Raw genomic sequence first — 20,237 nt, 5'->3', positions numbered from 1 at the left:
GTAGAGCTACACTGTGTCTGAAACCCATAAACCCATAAAAATCCATCCTGTATCCTCCATGAATGAGCAGGTTCACAGAAACTTTTATACCTGTCTTATGTGTTTCACCTAGATGGAATGTTCATCTTACCTGGAAAAGCAAATTATTCTACATCACTGGTAGCTGTTAGTGAAAATATAGTAGTATGTAGCACGAAGAGTACACTGGTTGTTTTTAAAGTTACTTCAGGGACCATATTCATAAAATGAATGAACAGGAAATGATTAAAAATATGACAGTATCCTTTGAATTTGTCTTAAAAGCTGAGATTAGAGTTTAAGATAAGGTTGAAGGCAGTGGTGGGCCGTCAGGGCCTGCAAGGCCTTCTCTGCTGACCTAAAAAAATATCTGAATCACAGACTGATGTTCATGATATTTTGTCCATGAATACTTTTTAAATAATTCCAAATGGTCTGTCCATTTCATTTCATAGCTTTTCCCCTGGTTGTGCTGCTACCCAACATGTATTTTCATATTAAAGCATTTAACCAATCACATTTCAGACTTCATTTGTGCCAGTCAGGGTCAAAGTCAAAGAAATCTGCGTGGAAGCCTTCACAATCAGTTCTGCGGGCTCTGTAGCAAAACATAAGTGTCGATGAAACTTTTATTTGAACCAATCAGATTTTGAGTTGGCGACACCAAGGCCCTCTAACAGTCGTACGGTAACGTCAACATATTCTCACCCTTTGACTGGATAGTCAGAGAGTGTACTAGCCAAAGCTAGAAAACTGCATAGTAAGAAACATGAAAAGAAATATAGTTGTGTTGGTTAAATAGCTGTTTTGCAAACCCACAATGGCTGAAGGAGGAGAAGAAATGGATTTGTTTGCAGATTTATTGTCAAAGCCATTTTAAAGACGGACTTTTGAAGAAAAGCTGTACATCGTTAAGAAAGGTCGCTGTCACAGGGTGTCCCCCAAGGTTCGGTGCTTGGCCCCCTCCTTTTCATCCTCTACATTCTCCCCCTTGAGTGTCTGTCCTTCTCTCCCATTTTGTACATTCACTACCGCCCCATGTGAGGGGAAGAGGTTCCAAAGGAATTTATAAGACTTGAAGGTCTCTGTCGGCCTAAAAAAATATCTGAATCACAGACTGATGCTCATTATATTTTGTCCATGAACACTTTTTCAATAATTCCAAATGGTCAGTCCGCTTCCTTTCGTAGCTTCAATCCAAAATTGACTCCATCTACAGTAGCCTCCATACCTGTGCCACCTCCCCCCGTGCCCCCCCCCCCCACGCCCACTGCTCAGCCATTATCTCAGTTCTCTCCCATCTCTCCTGCTCAGGTTTCCCAGTTGATGACCGACATGAAGACACCCACCTGCACCCTGGACCCCATCCCATCCAAGCTACTTAAGACCTGCCTTCCTGTCCTTTCCCCACTCATCGCTTCCATTATCAACTCCTCCCTCTGCTCCGGATCAGTCCCTGACATCCTGACACTAGCCGCCATCACTCCCATTCTTAAGAAACCTGGACTCCACCCTGACATTCCTTCCAACTTTCGCCCCATCTCCAGCCTTCCCCTGCTCTCTAAAATACTCCAGCGTGCCGCAGCTTTTCAGCTCCAAACCCACGTCACCTCCATTAACCTCTTTGAAACATTTCAATCCGCCTTTCGCTCCAAACACAGTACTGAAACAGCCATTCTCCAAATATAAAACCACCTCCTCCCCCTCTCCGCCGACTCTGGCCATATAACCATCCTTATCCTCCTAGACCTCACCGCTGCCTTTGACACCATCTGCCACTCCGTCCTCCTCTCACGTCTCGAAAAAACACTCCACATCGCTGGCTCCGCACTCACCTAGATTAAATCCTACCTCTCCAACCCATTCATCAACATAAATAATAACTACTCCTCCATTGCTCCCCTGTCACAGGGTGTCCCCCAACGTTCGGTGCTTGGCCCCCTCCTTTTCATCCTCTACATCCTCCCCCTTGGCAACACCATTCGTCGTCACGGCCTCAAGTTCCACTGCTATGCTGACGACGCTCAACTTTGCATATCCTCCCAATCCATCATCTCCTCCACCCTCTCAAACTGCCTCTCTGAAATAAAAACCTGGATGCAAGCCAGCTACCTCAAGCTCAACTGCCATAGATCTGACCGCTTAATCGTCGGCCCCAGATCCCTTACCCAGTCCGTCCCCGACATATGTCTCACTCTTGACAATTCATCCCTGACTCCCTCGTCCCACACCCGAAACCTTGGAATCATCTTCGACGATAACCTCAGTTTTGAAAAGCGCATCAAACAGGTCACAAAAACTTCCTTCTTTCACCTGAAAAACATAGCCCGTCTCCATCCATCTCTTTCCCTTCCTGCAGCTGAAACACTCATTCACGCTTTCATCACCTCCGGACTCCACCATTGTAATAGCCTTCTCTACGGTCTACCCTCAAAACTTCTCAAAAAACTCAAGCTCATTCAAAACTCTGACGCCCGTCTCCTCACCCACACCCGGTCACGTCAACACATCACCCCCCTCCTCCAACACCTCCACTGCCTCCCTGTCAAACACAGAATAACATTCAAGATCCTCCTCCTCACCCACAAAGCCCTACAACACCAGGCCCCCCACACCGCATCGACCTACTTCAGCCCCGTGCCCCCTCCAGCACCCTCCGATCCTCCTCTGCTCATCTCCTCGCCCCACCATTAAAAACCAAGCACCGAACCTGGGGGGACAGAGCTTTTTCTATTGCGGCCCCAACCCTTTGGAACTCTCTCCCACCTACCATCCGACCCTGCTCCGACCTCAACACCTTCTAATCCCTTTTAAAAACTCACTTATTTAAGATGGATTGTAATCCTTAACGGTTGCGTTTACCTATATACCTGCCTCCTGCACCTGCTTTTAACCGCTTTTAATGTGACTGGTTCCTGTTTTTACCTGCTGTATGTAAAGTGTCTCTGAGTTTCGCGAAAGACGCTAGACAAATAAAATGTAGTGTTGCTATTGTTATTATCGCTGTTTTGTCAACCCACAATGGCTGAAGGAGGAGAAGAAATGGATTTGGTTGCAGGTTTATTGTCAAAGCCATTTTCAAGACGGGCTTTTCAAGTAAAGCTGACCGTCTGTAAGAAAGGTCGGACAATTCCCAAGCTAGCAAGCCGGTCACAACCAGGGAAAGGATTTGCCTGTCACTTTCACTCCACTAACTACGACCGGTACCCACACGGGTAATCTGTACAACAGAGTAGCTGAACTCTTTTTGAGGAAAGAAAGGAGGATGGATTTGGTGTGCCGATCATGAGATTTTTTGGTGAGTAAAATGTTGTTATTTTCCTAAATGGTATTGCGAGTTAATCAGGTTTTTATTGATGCGTTTTTTCTGTGTGCCGCAGCTGTAGCTGCAGTAGAAGGAGACTTGTGCACCCCGGGTTTGTTTATTCAGTAAAGGCATTTATTGCGGCTACAGGAGTTAGCTATCTGCCACGCAACGGCTCCTTATACTGCATTTCTGCAAAAGAGATGGTTTTTACAACCATAAAATAGTTGGGGGGGGGATTGATATTGAAAGAGCACTACCGAAGGCCTAGGAGTGAAATGCACGGTCCGCCACCGCATTACAGAGATAGAGGTCATTGCAGGAGGATAACAAAACCATAGTGTCGCAACACATCTGAGGGTTACCTCGTGAAACTTTGCTTTCGCCGTGGCCGTAAGCGTCCCACCGCCATATTCCCCCTCCTTCAGACACCGAGTATACGCACAAACTGCTATTTGCAGCTTGGTTCCACGCTTTCGGTGCATTCGTTCCAGGCTGCTATGTTCATCGTGACTCTTTCAGAGATGATTTAGATCACTTTGTACGTCCTTTGCCACTTCAAAACTGAGTGCTTTAGATTTCACATGTGGGAAAACATAGGGGAAAACCTGCTCTTCGCTGTGATGAAATCTATAAAGAGGGTGAATATGACAGCCCCCCTCGCTTACGGCCATACCACCCTGAACACGCCAGATCTCGTCTGATCTCGGACGCAAAGGAGGGTTGGGCCTCGTCAGTACTTGGGTAGGAGACCGCCTGGGAATACCAGGTGCTGTAAGCTTTTACCCTCTTCTGTGGGCCCAGCACAGGGCGCTGCTGCTTCACCCTTTGACGGGAGAAAACGACACATTGATTCACTCCAAAACTCAGGGAGTGCCATGGAGACGGGGACCAAAAGTCTGGATGCATGGAAAGGAAAGACAGGAGAGGGAAATGATGGTGCTGTTGTGGCTTCAGCCATTTTCCCCCTTTCCAGCCAAAAACAGTCAAGACAAACCCCCACTGGACGCCCACAAAGGTCTTTACTGTTTCCGTTAAGCCCTTTCAAAATGCCAATAGGTTTCCTTTGTCCACTCTGAATGAATCCAAAGAAAGGAGAGGTTTAGAGAGTGCCAACTAAAACAAAATGTTCCCGTAAAGAAATGTTCTTTTTCAAAGACCAATCAAGGTGAAAAGTTAGAATTTTCTCCCCGTCGCAAAGACTCTGAGGCTTTGGCGTCCGGCCCGACCCTGCTTGGCTTCCAAGATCAGGCATGTTCAGGGTGGTATGGCCGTAAGCGAGAGCATTTCTCCGTCTCTCCCGTTTTCTACATTCACTACCGCCCCATGTGAGCTGACGAGGTTCCGAAGGAATCTCAAACACTTGAAGGTCTGACGCCCCACACGCTGACTGCACCAAACACAGAGGCTTGCAACATTACGGCAGTGGCGGGCTGTCAGGGCCCGCAAGGCCTTCTCTGTCGGCCTCAAAAAATACCTCAATCACAGACTGATGCTCACTACATTTTGTCCATGAACACTTATTCCATAATTCCAAATGGTCAGTCCGCTTCCTTTCGTAGCTTCAATCCAAAATTGACTCCATCTACAGTAGCCTCCGTACCTGCGCCATCCCCCCCCCGTGCACCCCCCGTGCACCCCCCGTGCACCCCCTCCACCCCCACTGCTCAGCCATTATCTCAGTTCACTCCCATCTCTCCCGCTCAAGTTTCCCAGTTGATGACCGACATGAAGATACCCACCTGCACCCTGGACCCCATCCCATCCAAGCTACTTAAGACCTGCCTTCCTGTCCTTTCCCCACTCATCGCTTCCATTATCAACTCCTCCCTCTGCTCCGGATCAGTCCCTGACATCCTGACACTAGCCGCCATCACTCCCATTCTTAAGAAACCTGGACTCCACCCTGACATTCCTTCCAACTTTCGCCCCATCTCCAGCCTTCCCCTGTTCTCTAAAATACTCCAGCGTGCCGCGGCTTTTCAGCTCCAAACTCACCTCACCTCCATTAACCTCTCTGAAACATTTCAGTCCGCTTTTCGCTCCAAACACAGTACTGAAACAGCCCTCCTCAAAATGTCAAACCACCACCTCCTCCTCCTCTCCGCCGACTCTGGCCGTATAGCCATCCTTATCCTCCCAGACCTCACCGCTGCCTTCCACACCATCCGCCACTCAAAGGTCTTTACTGTTTCTGTTAAGCCCTTTCAAAATGCCAATAGGTTTCCTTTGTCCACTCTGAATGAATCCAAAGAAAGGAGAGGTTTAGAGAGTGCCAACTAAAACAAAATGTTCCCGTAAAGACATGTTCTTTTTCAAAGACCAATCAAGGTGAAAAGTTAGAATTTTCTCCTCTTCGCAAAGACTCTGAGGCTTTGGCGTCTGTGGCCATCACAGCTTTGGTTTTTCGGGAATGAACTGATTTGGATTCTTCTCTTGTTGATAAGCTGCTGGTTGGTGAAGCGGCAGTAGCAGCACCCTCTGCTGGTCACCCAGAAAAGTGTAAAAGCTTACAGCACCTGGTATTCCCAGGCGGTCTCCCATCCAAGTACTGACCAGGCCCAACCCTGCTTGGCTTCCGAGATCAGACGAGATCGGGCATGTTCAGGGTGGTATGGCCGTAAGCGAGAGAATCTCTCCGTCTCTCCCGTTTTCTACATTCACTACCGCCCCATGTGAGCGGACGAGGTTCCGAAGGAATCTCAAACACTTGAAGGTCTGACGCCCCACACGCTGACTGCACCAAACACAGAGGCTTGCAACATTACGGCAGTGGCGGGCTGTCAGGGCCCGCAAGGCCTTCTCTGTCGGCCTCAAAAAATACCTCAATCACAGACTGATGCTCATTACATTTTGTCCATGAACACTTATTCCATAATTCCAAATGGTCAGTCCGCTTCCTTCCGTAGCTTCAATCCAAAATTGACTCCATCTACAGTAGCCTCCGTACCTGCGCCCCCTGCGCCATCCCCCCCCCGTGCTCCCCCCGTGCACCCCCTCCACCCCCATTGCTCAGCCATTATCTCAGTTCACTCCCATCTCTCCCGCTCAAGTTTCCCAGTTGATGACCGACATGAAGATACCCACCTGCACCCTGGACCCCATCCCATCCAAGCTACTTAAGACCTGCCTTCCTGTCCTTTCCCCATTCATCGCTTCCATTATCAACTCCTCCCTCTGCTCCGGATCAGTCCCTGACATCCTGACACTAGCCGCCATCACTCCCATTCTTAAGAAACCTGGACTCCACCCTGACATTCCTTCCAACTTTCGCCCCATCTCCAGCCTTCCCCTGCTCTCTAAAATACTCCAGCGTGCCGCGGCTTTTCAGCTCCAAACCCACCTCACCTCCATTAACCTCTCTGAAACATTTCAGTCTGCTTTTCGCTCCAAACACAGTGCTGAAATAGCCCTCCTTAAAATGTCAAACCACCACCTCCTCCTCCTCTCCGCCGACTCTGGCCGTATAGCCATCCTTATCCTCCCAGACCTCACCGCTGCCTTCCACACCATCCGCCACTCAAAGGTCTTTACTGTTTCTGTTAAGCCCTTTCAAAATGCCAATAGGTTTCCTTTGTCCACTCTGAATGAATCCAAAGAAAGGAGAGGTTTAGAGAGTGCCAACTAAAACAAAATGTTCCCGTAAAGACATGTTCTTTTTCAAAGACCAATCAAGGTGAAAAGTTAGAATTTTCTCCTCTTCGCAAAGACTCTGAGGCTTTGGCATCTGTGGCCATCACAGCTTTGGTTTTTCGGGAATGAACTGATTTGGATTCTTCTCTTGTTGATAAACTGCTGGTTGGTGAAGCGGCAGCAGCAGCACCCTCTGCTGGTCACCCAGAAAAGTGTAAAAGCTTACAGCACCTGGTACTCCCAGGCGGTCTCCCATCCAAGTACTGACCAGGCCCGACCCTGCTTAGCTTCCGAGATCAGACGAGATCGGGCATGTTCAGGGTGGTATGGCCGTAAGCAAGAGAATCTCTCCGTCTCTCCCGTTTTCTACATTCACTACCGCCCCATGTGAGCGGACGAGGTTCCGAAGGAATCTCAAACACTTGAAGGTCTGACGCCCCACACGCTGACTGCACCAAACACAGAGGCTTGCAACATTACGGCAGTGGCGGGCTGTCAGGGCCCGCAAGGCCTTCTCTGTCGGCCTCAAAAAATACCTCAATCACAGACTGATGCTGCATTACATTTTGTCCATGAACACTTATTCCATAATTCCAAATGGTCAGTCCGCTTCCTTCCGTAGCTTCAATCCAAAATTGACTCCATCTACAGTAGCCTCCGTACCTGCGCCCCCTGCGCCATCCCCCCCCCGTGCTCCCCCCAGTGCACCCCCTCCACCCCCACTGCTCAGCCATTATCTCAGTTCACTCCCATCTCTCCCGCTCAAGTTTCCCAGTTGATAACCGACATGAAGATACCCACCTGCACCCTGGACCCCATCCCATCCAAGCTACTTAAGACCTGCCTTCCTGTCCTTTCCCCACTCATCGCTTCCATTATCAACTCCTCCCTCTGCTCCGGATCAGTCCCTGACATCCTGACACTAGCCGCCATCACTCCCATTCTTAAGAAACCTGGACTCCACCCTGACATTCCTTCCAACTTTCGCCCCTTCTCCAGCCTTCCCCTGCTCTCTAAAATACTCCAGCGTGCCGCGGCTTTTCAGCTCCAAACCCACCTCACCTCCATTAACCTCTCTGAAACATTTCAGTCTGCTTTTCGCTCCAAACACAGTACTGAAACAGCCCTCCTCAAAATGTCAAACCACCACCTCCTCCTCCTCTCCGCCGACTCTGGCCGTATAGCCATCCTTATCCTCCCAGACCTCACCGCTGCCTTCCACACCATCCGCCACTCAAAGGTCTTTACTGTTTCTGTTAAGCCCTTTCAAAATGCCAATAGGTTTCCTTTGTCCACTCTGAATGAATCCAAAGAAAGGAGAGGTTTAGAGAGTGCCAACTAAAACAAAATGTTCCCGTAAAGACATGTTCTTTTTCAAAGACCAATCAAGGTGAAAAGTTAGAATTTTCTCCTCTTCGCAAAGACTCTGAGGCTTTGGCGTCTGTGGCCATCACAGCTTTGGTTTTTCGGGAATGAACTGATTTGGATTCTTCTCTTGTTGATAAACTGCTGGTTGGTGAAGCGGCAGCAGCAGCACCCTCTGCTGGTCACCCAGAAAAGTGTAAAAGCTTACAGCACCTGGTATTCCCAGGCGGTCTCCCATCCAAGTACTGACCAGGCCCGACCCTGCTTGGCTTCCGAGATCAGACGAGATCGGGCATGTTCAGGGTGGTATGGCCGTAAGCGAGAGAATCTCTCCGTCTCTCCCGTTTTCTACATTCACTACCGCCCCATGTGAGCGGACGAGGTTCCGAAGGAATCTCAAACACTTGAAGGTCTGACGCCCCACACGCTGACTGCACCAAACACAGAGGCTTGCAACATTACGGCAGTGGCGGGCTGTCAGGGCCCGCAAGGCCTTCTCTGTCGGCCTCAAAAAATACCTCAATCACAGACTGATGCTCATTACATTTTGTCCATGAACACTTATTCCATAATTCCAAATGGTCAGTCCGCTTCCTTCCGTAGCTTCAATCCAAAATTGACTCCATCTACAGTAGCCTCCGTACCTGCGCCCCCTGCGCCATCCCCCCCCCGTGCTCCCCCCGTGCACCCCCTCCACCCCCACTGCTCAGCCATTATCTCAGTTCACTCCCATCTCTCCCGCTCAAGTTTCCCAGTTGATGACCGACATGAAGATACCCACCTGCACCCTGGACCCCATCCCATCCAAGCTACTTAAGACCTGCCTTCCTGTCCTTTCCCCACTCATCGCTTCCATTATCAACTCCTCCCTCTGCTCCGGATCAGTCCCTGACATCCTGACACTAGCCGCCATCACTCCCATTCTTAAGAAACCTGGACTCCACCCTGACATTCCTTCCAACTTTCGCCCCATCTCCAGCCTTCCCCTGCTCTCTAAAATACTCCAGCGTGCCGCGGCTTTTCAGCTCCAAACCCACCTCACCTCCATTAACCTCTCTGAAACATTTCAGTCTGCTTTTCGCTCCAAACACAGTGCTGAAACAGCCCTCCTTAAAATGTCAAACCACCACCTCCTCCTCCTCTCCACCGACTCTGGCCGTATAGCCATCCTTATCCTCCCAGACCTCACCGCTGCCTTCCACACCATCCGCCACTCAAAGGTCTTTACTGTTTCTGTTAAGCCCTTTCAAAATGCCAATAGGTTTCCTTTGTCCACTCTGAATGAATCCAAAGAAAGGAGAGGTTTAGAGAGTGCCAACTAAAACAAAATGTTCCCGTAAAGACATGTTCTTTTTCAAAGACCAATCAAGGTGAAAAGTTAGAATTTTCTCCTCTTCGCAAAGACTCTGAGGCTTTGGCATCTGTGGCCATCACAGCTTTGGTTTTTCGGGAATGAACTGATTTGGATTCTTCTCTTGTTGATAAACTGCTGGTTGGTGAAGCGGCAGCAGCAGCACCCTCTGCTGGTCACCCAGAAAAGTGTAAAAGCTTACAGCACCTGGTATTCCCAGGCGGTCTCCCATCCAAGTACTGACCAGGCCCGACCCTGCTTGGCTTCCGAGATCAGACGAGATCGGGCATGTTCAGGGTGGTATGGCCGTAAGCGAGAGAATCTCTCCGTCTCTCCCGTTTTCTACATTCACTACCGCCCCATGTGAGCGGACGAGGTTCCAAAGGAATCTCAAACACTTGAAGGTCTGACGCCCCACACGCTGACTGCACCAAACACAGAGGCTTGCAACATTACGGCAGTGGCGGGCTGTCAGGGCCCGCAAGGCCTTCTCTGTCGGCCTCAAAAAATACCTCAATCACAGACTGATGCTCACTACATTTTGTCCATGAACACTTATTCCATAATTCCAAATGGTCAGTCCGCTTCCTTCCGTAGCTTCAATCCAAAATTGACTCCATCTACAGTAGCCTCCGTACCTGCGCCCCCTGCACCATCCCCCCCCCCGTGCTCCCCCCGTGCACCCCCTCCACCCCCATTGCTCAGCCATTATCTCAGTTCACTCCCATCTCTCCCGCTCAAGTTTCCCAGTTGATGACCGACATGAAGATACCCACCTGCACCCTGGACCCCATCCCATCCAAGCTACTTAAGACCTGCCTTCCTGTCCTTTCCCCACTCATCGCTTCCATTATCAACTCCTCCCTCTGCTCCGGATCAGTCCCTGACATCCTGACACTAGCCGCCATCACTCCCATTCTTAAGAAACCTGGACTCCACCCTGACATTCCTTCCAACTTTCGCCCCATCTCCAGCCTTCCCCTGCTCTCTAAAATACTCCAGCGTGCCGCGGCTTTTCAGCTCCAAACCCACCTCACCTCCATTAACCTCTCTGAAACATTTCAGTCTGCTTTTCGCTCCAAACACAGTGCTGAAACAGCCCTCCTTAAAATGTCAAACCACCACCTCCTCCTCCTCTCCGCCGACTCTGGCCGTATAGCCATCCTTATCCTCCCAGACCTCACCGCTGCCTTCCACACCATCCGCCACTCAAAGGTCTTTACTGTTTCTGTTAAGCCCGTTCAAAATGCCAATAGGTTTCCTTTGTCCACTCTGAATGAATCCAAAGAAAGGAGAGGTTTAGAGAGTGCCAACTAAAACAAAATGTTCCCGTAAAGACATGTTCTTTTTCAAAGACCAATCAAGGTGAAAAGTTAGAATTTTCTCCTCTTCGCAAAGACTCTGAGGCTTTGGCATCTGTGGCCATCACAGCTTTGGTTTTTCGGGAATGAACTGATTTGGATTCTTCTCTTGTTGATAAACTGCTGGTTGGTGAAGCGGCAGCAGCAGCACCCTCTGCTGGTCACCCAGAAAAGTGTAAAAGCTTACAGCACCTGGTATTCCCAGGCGGTCTCCCATCCAAGTACTGACCAGGCCCGACCCTGCTTGGCTTCCGAGATCAGACGAGATCGGGCATGTTCAGGGTGGTATGGCCGTAAGCGAGAGAATCTCTCCGTCTCTCCCGTTTTCTACACTCACTACCGCCCCATGTGAGCGGACGAGGTTCCGAAGGAATCTCAAACACTTGAAGGTCTGACGCCCCACACGCTGACTGCACCAAACACAGAGGCTTGCAACATTACGGCAGTGGCGGGCTGTCAGGGCCCGCAAGGCCTTCTCTGTCGGCCTCAAAAAATACCTCAATCACAGACTGATGCTGATTACATTTTGTCCATGAACACTTATTCCATAATTCCAAATGGTCAGTCCGCTTCCTTCCGTAGCTTCAACCCAAAATTGACTCCATCTACAGTAGCCTCCGTACCTGCGCCCCCTGCGCCATCCCCCCCCGTGCTCCCCCCGTGCACCCCCTCCACCCCCACTGTTCAGCCATTATCTCAGTTCACTCCCATCTCTCCCGCTCAAGTTTCCCAGTTGATGACCGACATGAAGATACCCACCTGCACCTTGCGCCAGGCATTGGCTGAGATGACACTTCTCTGCGACATTACCCTCGCAACGGCATGGAGACAACTTTGACTGACAGCGGCACGTTCTGTTTACAAATACTGCGCTAAGTGGATCATCCGCTCATTCATCAAAGCGATTAGAGAACCAGCATATTGTACAGAGTGAAATAAATAGCATCAGACCAGATCAGGGATAGAATAATGCAAAAAGGACAAACTATAACAGCATCAGCTAAAGTCAAAGTCAAAAGTTAATAGATTATCGTAAAGACGAGGTACATACCAGAGAATTCATCAGAAGTAATTTCTATCCAGGGAAATTCTTTCTTCCATGCAGGATCAAAGCCTGTTTTCTGTTTCTTCTTATCCCTCTGCCTTCCATCTGTCTTGGCCGTTTCTGGGGCACCATCTTCGACAATGACTGTGGCAGACTCACCATTGTCAGGGCCATCGGCGTGAATATCCCGTGACTGTCTTTTCGACGCTGGCTCAAAAAACGATGCGATATTACCCTTGCATTTGGCATTGCTCCCGCACTTCGACACAGACATGATCATAGAAAATTATTCACTTGCACGAAATTAGGGATAATCGGAGCGGCACTCACACTACACGCACACACAGGCTAAATTTTACATATAATTTTCCACAAGTGATCGCTTGAGATAAATTGACTGACGTCTCATTGTATGCCAATGAGTGTAAGGCAAGTGATTTTGCCGGGCGGGTGTCAGACAATACCAAGGCACACAAAGGGGTGTTGATTATATTGTTCTCATTTCCTGTCTGCAGCGCTTTGCACCAAGACAAAGGAATAGATTTTTTCAAATTCAAATCTTGTTATCATTACGCTGGACGATCACACACACACACACAAAAAACACCACTACACTGGTTGAAAGACAGCATAGCAGGTCAAATCTCAGCGACGGGGGGGCCCCAACGTTCAATGACGCTAGCGAGAACCTTGTTTTCCTAAATAATATTGCAAGTTAATGAGATCATTATTGATGCTTTTTCCTGAGTGTCGCAGCTGTAGCTGCAGTAGAAGGAGGCTTGTGCACCCCGGGTTTGTTTATTCAGTAAAGGCATTTATTGTGGCTACAGGAGTTATCTATCTGCGACGCAATGGCTCCTTATACTACATTTCTGCATAAAAGATGTTTTTATAACCATAAAATAGTTATTGAGGGGTGGATTGATTCAGACAGAGCACTACTGAAGGCCTAGGAGTGAAATGCATGGTCCACCACTGGTTAAAGGCAGTGTTGGGCAAATTACTTTTACAAAGTAATTAGTTATAGTTACTACTTACTTTCCCAAAAAATTAAGTGAATTAGTAATGGAATTACTCCTTCATAAATGTAATTAGTTACCAGGGAAAGTAATTATTGCATTACTTTTTTGAAAAACTTTCAAATATGTAAAAGGAAACTGATTTTTGAGCTTCTTTCACAGGCCAGTTTCATAAAGTAGAACAGCAGACAGGTACTTCATACCATGACTGTGGTGAGGATGGGGTCCACCAGGGCCCGGCTGGGGTCCACCAGGGCCCAGATTTTCCACCACATAAGAGCATATCTGCATTTACAGGAAGAAGACGCTCCTCCAGTTAATTCCTCATCTCCTTTTTTTAGTCGTTATTATCTCCTCCCTGATCCAGCGGTAACCGTCTCCAGTCCAGTCAGTCGGACTCTCACTCATAACTCCTCCCCTAAATTAGCTGCGCACGTAGCTGCGTTCAAGTGAATGGGGTGTGCTGCGGACAACTCAAACTCAGACATGTCATTAGTCGTTCACGTGAAGGCAGTGTGGACAACTCAAGCTCATGGACACACAGGTGAAGCGTGAAGGCAGTGTGGACAATTTGAATATAAGAACAAAACAAACATACGGTGAACATCCGTAAACGTACGGCTCGCAACAAATCGGTTCTTATCGTTCACTGAAAAGAGCCGTTCAAAAGACTCGACTCGTCCGCGAACGTCACACATCTCGCCACACCTGAGCGAGCAAGGACGGATAACAGATAGATAAATATCAGCACATGGTAACGCGCCACATTTCACTGCCGGTAACAGTAGAGGCATTGTAACGTTTCAAATAGTAATTCATTAAATTACCCGTTACTGGAAAATAATAACGGCATTAGAAACGCTACTATTTTCAATGCTGTTATTCCCAACGCTGGTTTAAGGTTATTCACAGAGTCTTAACCGTTGAAAGAGCTGCCAAGGTGAAAAGTTTTTCAGAGCAGAGAGAGGATTTTTAAGACAATGATGAAGTTTGCGTAAATATGCTGATGATGTTGCCTTGGCCAGTCTCTTACAGGAAGGAGACAGTGCCTGTAAACATCAGTATTTTACACATGTAGCACCTCTGCAGAGATAAAACACCCACATCACTGATCACAGGGCAGTGTGATGGACGCAGTCACACATAGTAACATCTCTGCAAACACACTATCACCTTACTAGTTTTCATATCTCTTTATGTCTATAAGTTTGGTTAGCAGCACATGGTCTTTAGTTGCAGTCAGTCATTTAAGATACACAGTTTAGTTAATTTTGTATTTGTTTACTTAATCGTACACTTTTGTATAGGTGCACAAATTTTAACAGTGTGGGATGACCATTAAATTATTTATGCTTTTGTAACGGGCACCGGGCTACAGCACCCGCTAACAGCTACAAGTATCCTGAAATACAGGAAAAGAAGGCTGAGACAGGCAGGCGTAGCTTGCTTCTGCTAAGTCTTCCGCATTTAATTCAATAACATTCTTTTACTGAACAATGGGAGCATTGTCTGTCTCACATTTTAAACCAGTTCACATGTCACTGTATTTTAATTGTCCCTTAGACATATTTTCATGTTCATAAAACAAATATAAAACCCACATATCGGTTTCAGTCGCAAACACATTTCGACTCTGTAGCACACAGGTGTCAAACATGCGTCCCGGGGGCCAAATCCGTCCCGCCAAAGGGTCCAGTCCAGCCCGCAGGAAGAATTTGTGAAAGGCAAAAATTACACTTAAGATATTAACAATCAATGGTATCAAAATCATTTTAATTCACCTTCCACATACAGTCCAATTAGATTTCAACTGGGTCAGACCAGTAAAATATTATCACAATAACCTATAAATTATGACAACCTCAAATTTTCTCTTTGTTAATTTTTTTGGTGTAAAAAAAGTAGAATTACATGAAAATGTTTAAATTACCAAGCTACACTTTTATTAAAAAAAAAATAAAATAAAAAATAAAAAATGTGAATAACCTGAACAAATATGAACAAACGGAAATGTCTTAAGAAAAGTAAATGCAATTTTACCAATATTCTGCCTGTTACTAAATGTTTTGTGTGATTGTAATGCAATTTGTAAATGATAAACTGATAAAACAAGGTAGAATACTGTTAAAATTCCACTTGTTTCTCTTAAGACAATTTAAGTTGTTCATGTTATTCAGATTTTTATAGAAACTTTGTAGATGTAAACCTGATCATAATATAATTTTACTTTTTCACTTATTATGTTACTAGTCTGGCCCACTGGAGATCAAACTGGGCTGAATGTGGCCCCTGAATTTAAATGAGTTTGACACCCCTGCTGTAGCACATTAACATCTCTACACTCATCTTTTACAATAACCCTGTGGTCATAATACTGCACCTTTAATGCACAGACTCAGTGCTATTCGGTATCCCTCAGACTTGCGCTTCCACAGTTGTCAGTAAATAAACACTTTATAACCCTTTTAACTTGTACATAAACTCTTAGTACACCTTTTAACTCCATACATTAGATCCACTATTCCTGTATTTAAACTGATTCTACTAGATTTTTAATACAATTCAGACATCACTTTAACCATCAAACCTGACAAAATTAATCAAAGAGCCGAATGAGAAATACTCTTGACTAAAATACTGGGACACATGTGGCCCAAACTAATATACTACAATTAGCTCGATGCTAGCTAGCAAAATAACCGAGTACGGCGCCGCCATCACTAGCAGTGCCTCTGTAAACAAAGGACTCACATTTCCACCGCTGACTTTCAGACTTGCACTTGAACCAAACAGTCTCTAAACATTTACTGAACTTTTACAGCAGTTTCTGTGAAGTTTAAACACAATACTGACCTGAAATACAGGAAAAGAAGGATGAGACAGGCTAACGTGTCCGCCTTCTGCTCAGTCTTCTGCAGTTATGAGGAAAACCGTCGGCACGCGCGCAGTCGTCTATTGTCTCTGTGGAAAACCATAGGATTACACTGCCTCCTACTGTTAGAACCCTGGTACTGCATAGACAAGTTTTTGGGTTCCAAACCCATTTCTTAGACCAAAATCATTTCTGTTGCCAAAAATGTATAAATAAATACAGACAAAATTTCAAATTTTTAAGCACATATAAACAATTTACATTTAAATTCACAAATGTGGGCACACATTAGTAGGCGTCACATTTTGTTATATTAACCCTTTCATGCACGAATTATGAAAACCTTAATCACATTTTTTTTTCCGAGTGTTTTTATTCCTCTTTAGGCATGAAAAAAACAATGTGATTGAAAATTTTCTGCTGAAAAATCAATACAAAAGAATAAATAAAAAAAAAAAAAAAAACTAAAACTAAAAGAACAACAAAATCCATGAATATACAAGGGAACAGCTGTAGAATAGCTGTCCACTGTGGTGGCCTGTATGCATGAAAGGGTTAATCCTTGGTTCCTTTGTTTGAGTTATCGTGTGGTGGAGCAGCGTTATATTCAGGTTTTGCACATACGTCACATGATCATGTGGTTTTCTGTTTACGACACCATATTGGTAGGCAAGCTTTCAGCAGTGATGGTGAGATGACGCTTCATGAGACATCGAACCACTTGAGCCAACTGGTTCGAGAAAGGTTTCATTTCTCAAAGCTTCATGTGCACATGAAACCACCTACTGTCCATGTGTATAATCACAGACAGCTGGATCTGAACCACAGAATGTGTGATGCATTGAATTTTTGGGTCTGTTATGGCTCTTAGGAATGACTATGAATAACAAAAAATATATGACCAAATAATTTCTCTACATAAATTATCACATATGTGTATAATAAAATATTATTGAATGTATTCTGTGTGTGTAAGTTTCCCCCAAATGGTAGTATCATATTCGGGAGGTTGTGTAATGTTTTTTTTTTTTTTTCTTTTGCCACTTTAGGAAAATGGCATTAACTTAAACAGACAGAAGACAGTGAAAGTACTTGTGGAACTAAGAGGAGGACACTGAACATGCTTGTGTAATTTGGACAATGATGTACAGGACAGGGGAGATTTTATTTATCTTTTTATGTATTTATGTATTTATTTTTCAGAAATGTCAGTTTCTCAACAGTTTTTGGTTTGAAGTGATTTTTTTTTTTTTTTTTTGACACAACCTCTTTGGCGTTTGAAAACACCCTTTCACATGGTACAGAAGATGTACAAAAACACAAGAACAAGATTATATAAACTGGGGTACAGTAATTTTTTGTCTCTCCCAGTACTCCAGATAAGCAAACCGTATGTATCTGAAAAAATGTTAGATTTAGCTGACCTTATTAGGAGTTATCAAATCCAAATGTTCCCACACAGGGGAAATCCTCCTCTTCTTCTCCGGCTCCATCCTCTTACTCATCCTTCTCTCCTCACTCTCCTAAATCTTCAAATGATCTCTCTCTCTAAACTCTTCAAACTATCTCCAAACTATATAAACGCTATCCAAACTCTGGTATCCAAACTATCCAAACTCTGTTCAAACTCTGCACTAACCCAACTCTCAGTCAAAAACCCACATTTGGAACAGAGCCTGAGGGGTCTGTATTGCTGTCAAACCTGAATCACATAGAACCACCTCTGAACCATTGCGTGAAGCAGTCACGTGGTACAGCCGGGCAGCGAGGCTTCGGACATCATCATTTTCGGCTCCTCCCCTAAATGAAGCAAGCCTCGATACGCGCTTCGCGGAAACGCCCCCTCCATTACTCGACACACGCTTCGAAGCCTCGGCACATCTCCAAACATCACTAGCTTTCAGGTTTTTCCTTAGAGCAGGTAAGAAATAGATGCAATCAGCAGCAAAGGAGATCAGTGGTAAACTGGTGTGGTCTGTCTGTTCTCTTTACTTATTGGCTGATGAGAGTTCAACTTTAGTGGCTGTCAAAGCCAGGGGGTGGAGATGATTATAATACAAGAAAACATCGCTTTTTACGCCGTCAAAAGTGACACAGAGCGCCGTAAAACACGGCGTTTTAAAGTGCCATAAGACAGCGCTTTTTGCACCGCTCTTAAAACAGTACATGACCCCATAAAAACGGCATTTTTGTGGGAATTTACGCCGCATTTTACGGCGTTTTGGCGGTTTGGACACCGTTTTCTATGGCATTTTGGTGGTTTGCACACCGTTTTTTATAGCGTTTAAATGACCAGACGTGTGGTGGGAGTGGCGAATAGTGATAGAGATGGCCTGCCATAGATAGCAGCAATAAAACGCAAAGGCTGGCAACCATCCAGCACCAGCCAAGTATGCAGCGACCATTTTATTTAGGGTAAGTGAATGCATTAAAACACAAATTAGTTTATGGCTACATAGACGTTACCAGTATTTAGTTCAATAAACATGTACCATAGGCACCCCACCCCTACCGTTCTAAGTTTGGGTTTTTTTTAGATGTTTGTTCAGATGTTTAGACTTCCTTTATTCTTGTTCCAGGAAAAAGTGACAATCCTATGTCCCCTGATTACATGCCTTTGTTGTTTTCACACCTGATATACCAGATAGTTGTAAATATCTGGGTAGCTAACTGCCGAGCACTGACAATAGCACAGAGTTTATCCAAGGTCAAGCTGTAGGGGTCCACGGCAATAGATCTTAGCTTTTCCACATAATGAACCTGGGAGGTGCTATCAAGGGCTCTGGCAATATCGGACAGGACAATGGTGCCTTTATCACAAGTAGACATACTCACAAATAACAAAACATGCAAACACGAGTCTTAAGAAAAACACGATATAAAGCAACAGTTCTGACTTTCTGGATCCAGATAGCGTGCCTACCAATATGGCAGTGTAAACAACAATCACATGACCAGTGACGTCACCTGCAGGTCCTAAATACTGCAGCCGCCTCATCAGCAGAAACCGTGGGCTGTGATGTCATGGGGGAATTTAATGTTACTAAAGCTTCAGTTGTATTTAGTTAGAGTTGGTGTCCATTTTGTTTTCCCCTTGTTTGTTTAATGGTTTGGCCAAGCCACTATATATGTTTGTCTCATTTTGTTAGGTCAGTTTTTGTCAGTTTGATGCATCAGTTGTTGTTCTCAGCCTTATGCCGTGTTTCCACTACGTGGAACAAGCTCGACTCGGCTCGGTATTCCTGGAGAACATTTCCATTACAGGATACTACTGACTTTACAGTACCTGGACGTCATAGCGATGCAGCACATTATTTCCGTGTCGTCTGCTCAGAGAGTTACTGAAAACTCGCTCATTGTCTTGTCTGAATTTGTACGCCGGCCACCAAAGACTGAATCTCCTCGACCGACCATGGTGTAGTTTTGGGCTTTTATCATGTGGACTAATGTACCGCTGTATTTACTGTCCACTTCTACATCTGTTTTTTGTAACATGGCGGGTCACAGAGAAAACTGTCTGACCAGTCAGCGGTCTGCAGTGTTATACGTCAGTTTAGTATCGCTTGGAACCTCGGCGGAGGTGATACCAAAAAACTAGTACCGGGTACCAGATTCCAGGTCCTTTTTTGTTATGGAAACGCAAAAAGGCCGCGCTGAGTCGAGTTGAGTTGAGCCGATACCACGCGGTGGAAACGCGGCATTAGTTACTGTTATTTTTGAGTACAGTTCTGTTAGGTTGCACTCTTTTATATACTTACTTGTTAAAACTATCATTTGTAATCCTTTTTTGAATAGTTGTGGGTGAATAAAAACTAGTGATGGTGCGATTAAGCCTCATGAGGCATCGAACAACATTGGTTCGAGAAAGTGTTCATTTCTCGAAGCTTCATGTGCACATGAAACCACCTACTGGCCATGTGTATAATCACAGACAGCTGGATCTGAACCACTGAATGTGTGACGCATAGAATTTTTGCGTCTGTTATGGCTCTTGGGGATTATTATGAATAACAAAAAGTGTATGACCAAATAATTTCTCTACATTAATGATCACATATATGTATAATAAAACATTTTTGAATGTATTCTGTGTGTGTAAATTTCCCCTAAATGGTAGTATCATATGTGGGAGGTTGTGGAATGTTTTTTTTTTTTTTTTTTTTTTTTTTGCCACTTTAGGAAAATCTCATGGACTTAAACAGGCAGAAGACAGTGAAAGTGTTTGTGGAATGAGGAAGAGGACACTGAACATGCTTGTGTAACTGGGAC

The 20,237-nt window shown here is 45.7% G+C and overlaps 5 non-coding genes and 1 pseudogene across 5 annotated transcripts; 1 reads left to right on the top strand and 5 right to left on the bottom strand.

The window, feature by feature from the left end:
• Window positions 1–3,984: 3,984 nt before the first annotated feature.
• LOC115423267 (uncharacterized) lies at window positions 3,985–4,103 on the top strand (annotated as a pseudogene).
• A 1,726-nt stretch (window positions 4,104–5,829) lies between these two features.
• LOC115423268 (5S ribosomal RNA) lies at window positions 5,830–5,948 on the bottom strand. Its single transcript, XR_003935940.1, has one exon. It is a non-coding gene; the product is annotated as a 5S ribosomal RNA (ribosomal RNA).
• Window positions 5,949–7,174: 1,226 nt separating this feature from the next.
• LOC115423280 (5S ribosomal RNA) lies at window positions 7,175–7,293 on the bottom strand. Its single transcript, XR_003935951.1, has one exon. It is a non-coding gene; the product is annotated as a 5S ribosomal RNA (ribosomal RNA).
• A 1,228-nt stretch (window positions 7,294–8,521) lies between these two features.
• On the bottom strand, window positions 8,522–8,640 carry LOC115423265 (5S ribosomal RNA). Its single transcript, XR_003935938.1, has one exon. It is a non-coding gene; the product is annotated as a 5S ribosomal RNA (ribosomal RNA).
• A 1,226-nt stretch (window positions 8,641–9,866) lies between these two features.
• LOC115423264 (5S ribosomal RNA) lies at window positions 9,867–9,985 on the bottom strand. Its single transcript, XR_003935937.1, has one exon. It is a non-coding gene; the product is annotated as a 5S ribosomal RNA (ribosomal RNA).
• Window positions 9,986–11,212: 1,227 nt separating this feature from the next.
• LOC115423263 (5S ribosomal RNA) lies at window positions 11,213–11,331 on the bottom strand. Its single transcript, XR_003935936.1, has one exon. It is a non-coding gene; the product is annotated as a 5S ribosomal RNA (ribosomal RNA).
• Window positions 11,332–20,237: the final 8,906 nt, after the last annotated feature.

Source organism: Sphaeramia orbicularis, chromosome 7 (assembly GCF_902148855.1).
Source record: "Sphaeramia orbicularis chromosome 7, fSphaOr1.1, whole genome shotgun sequence".
NCBI classification, from domain to species: domain Eukaryota; kingdom Metazoa; phylum Chordata; class Actinopteri; order Kurtiformes; family Apogonidae; genus Sphaeramia; species Sphaeramia orbicularis.
The sequence above is the reverse complement of the archived record's forward strand: the minus strand, read 5'-3'. Positions and strand labels throughout refer to the sequence as shown.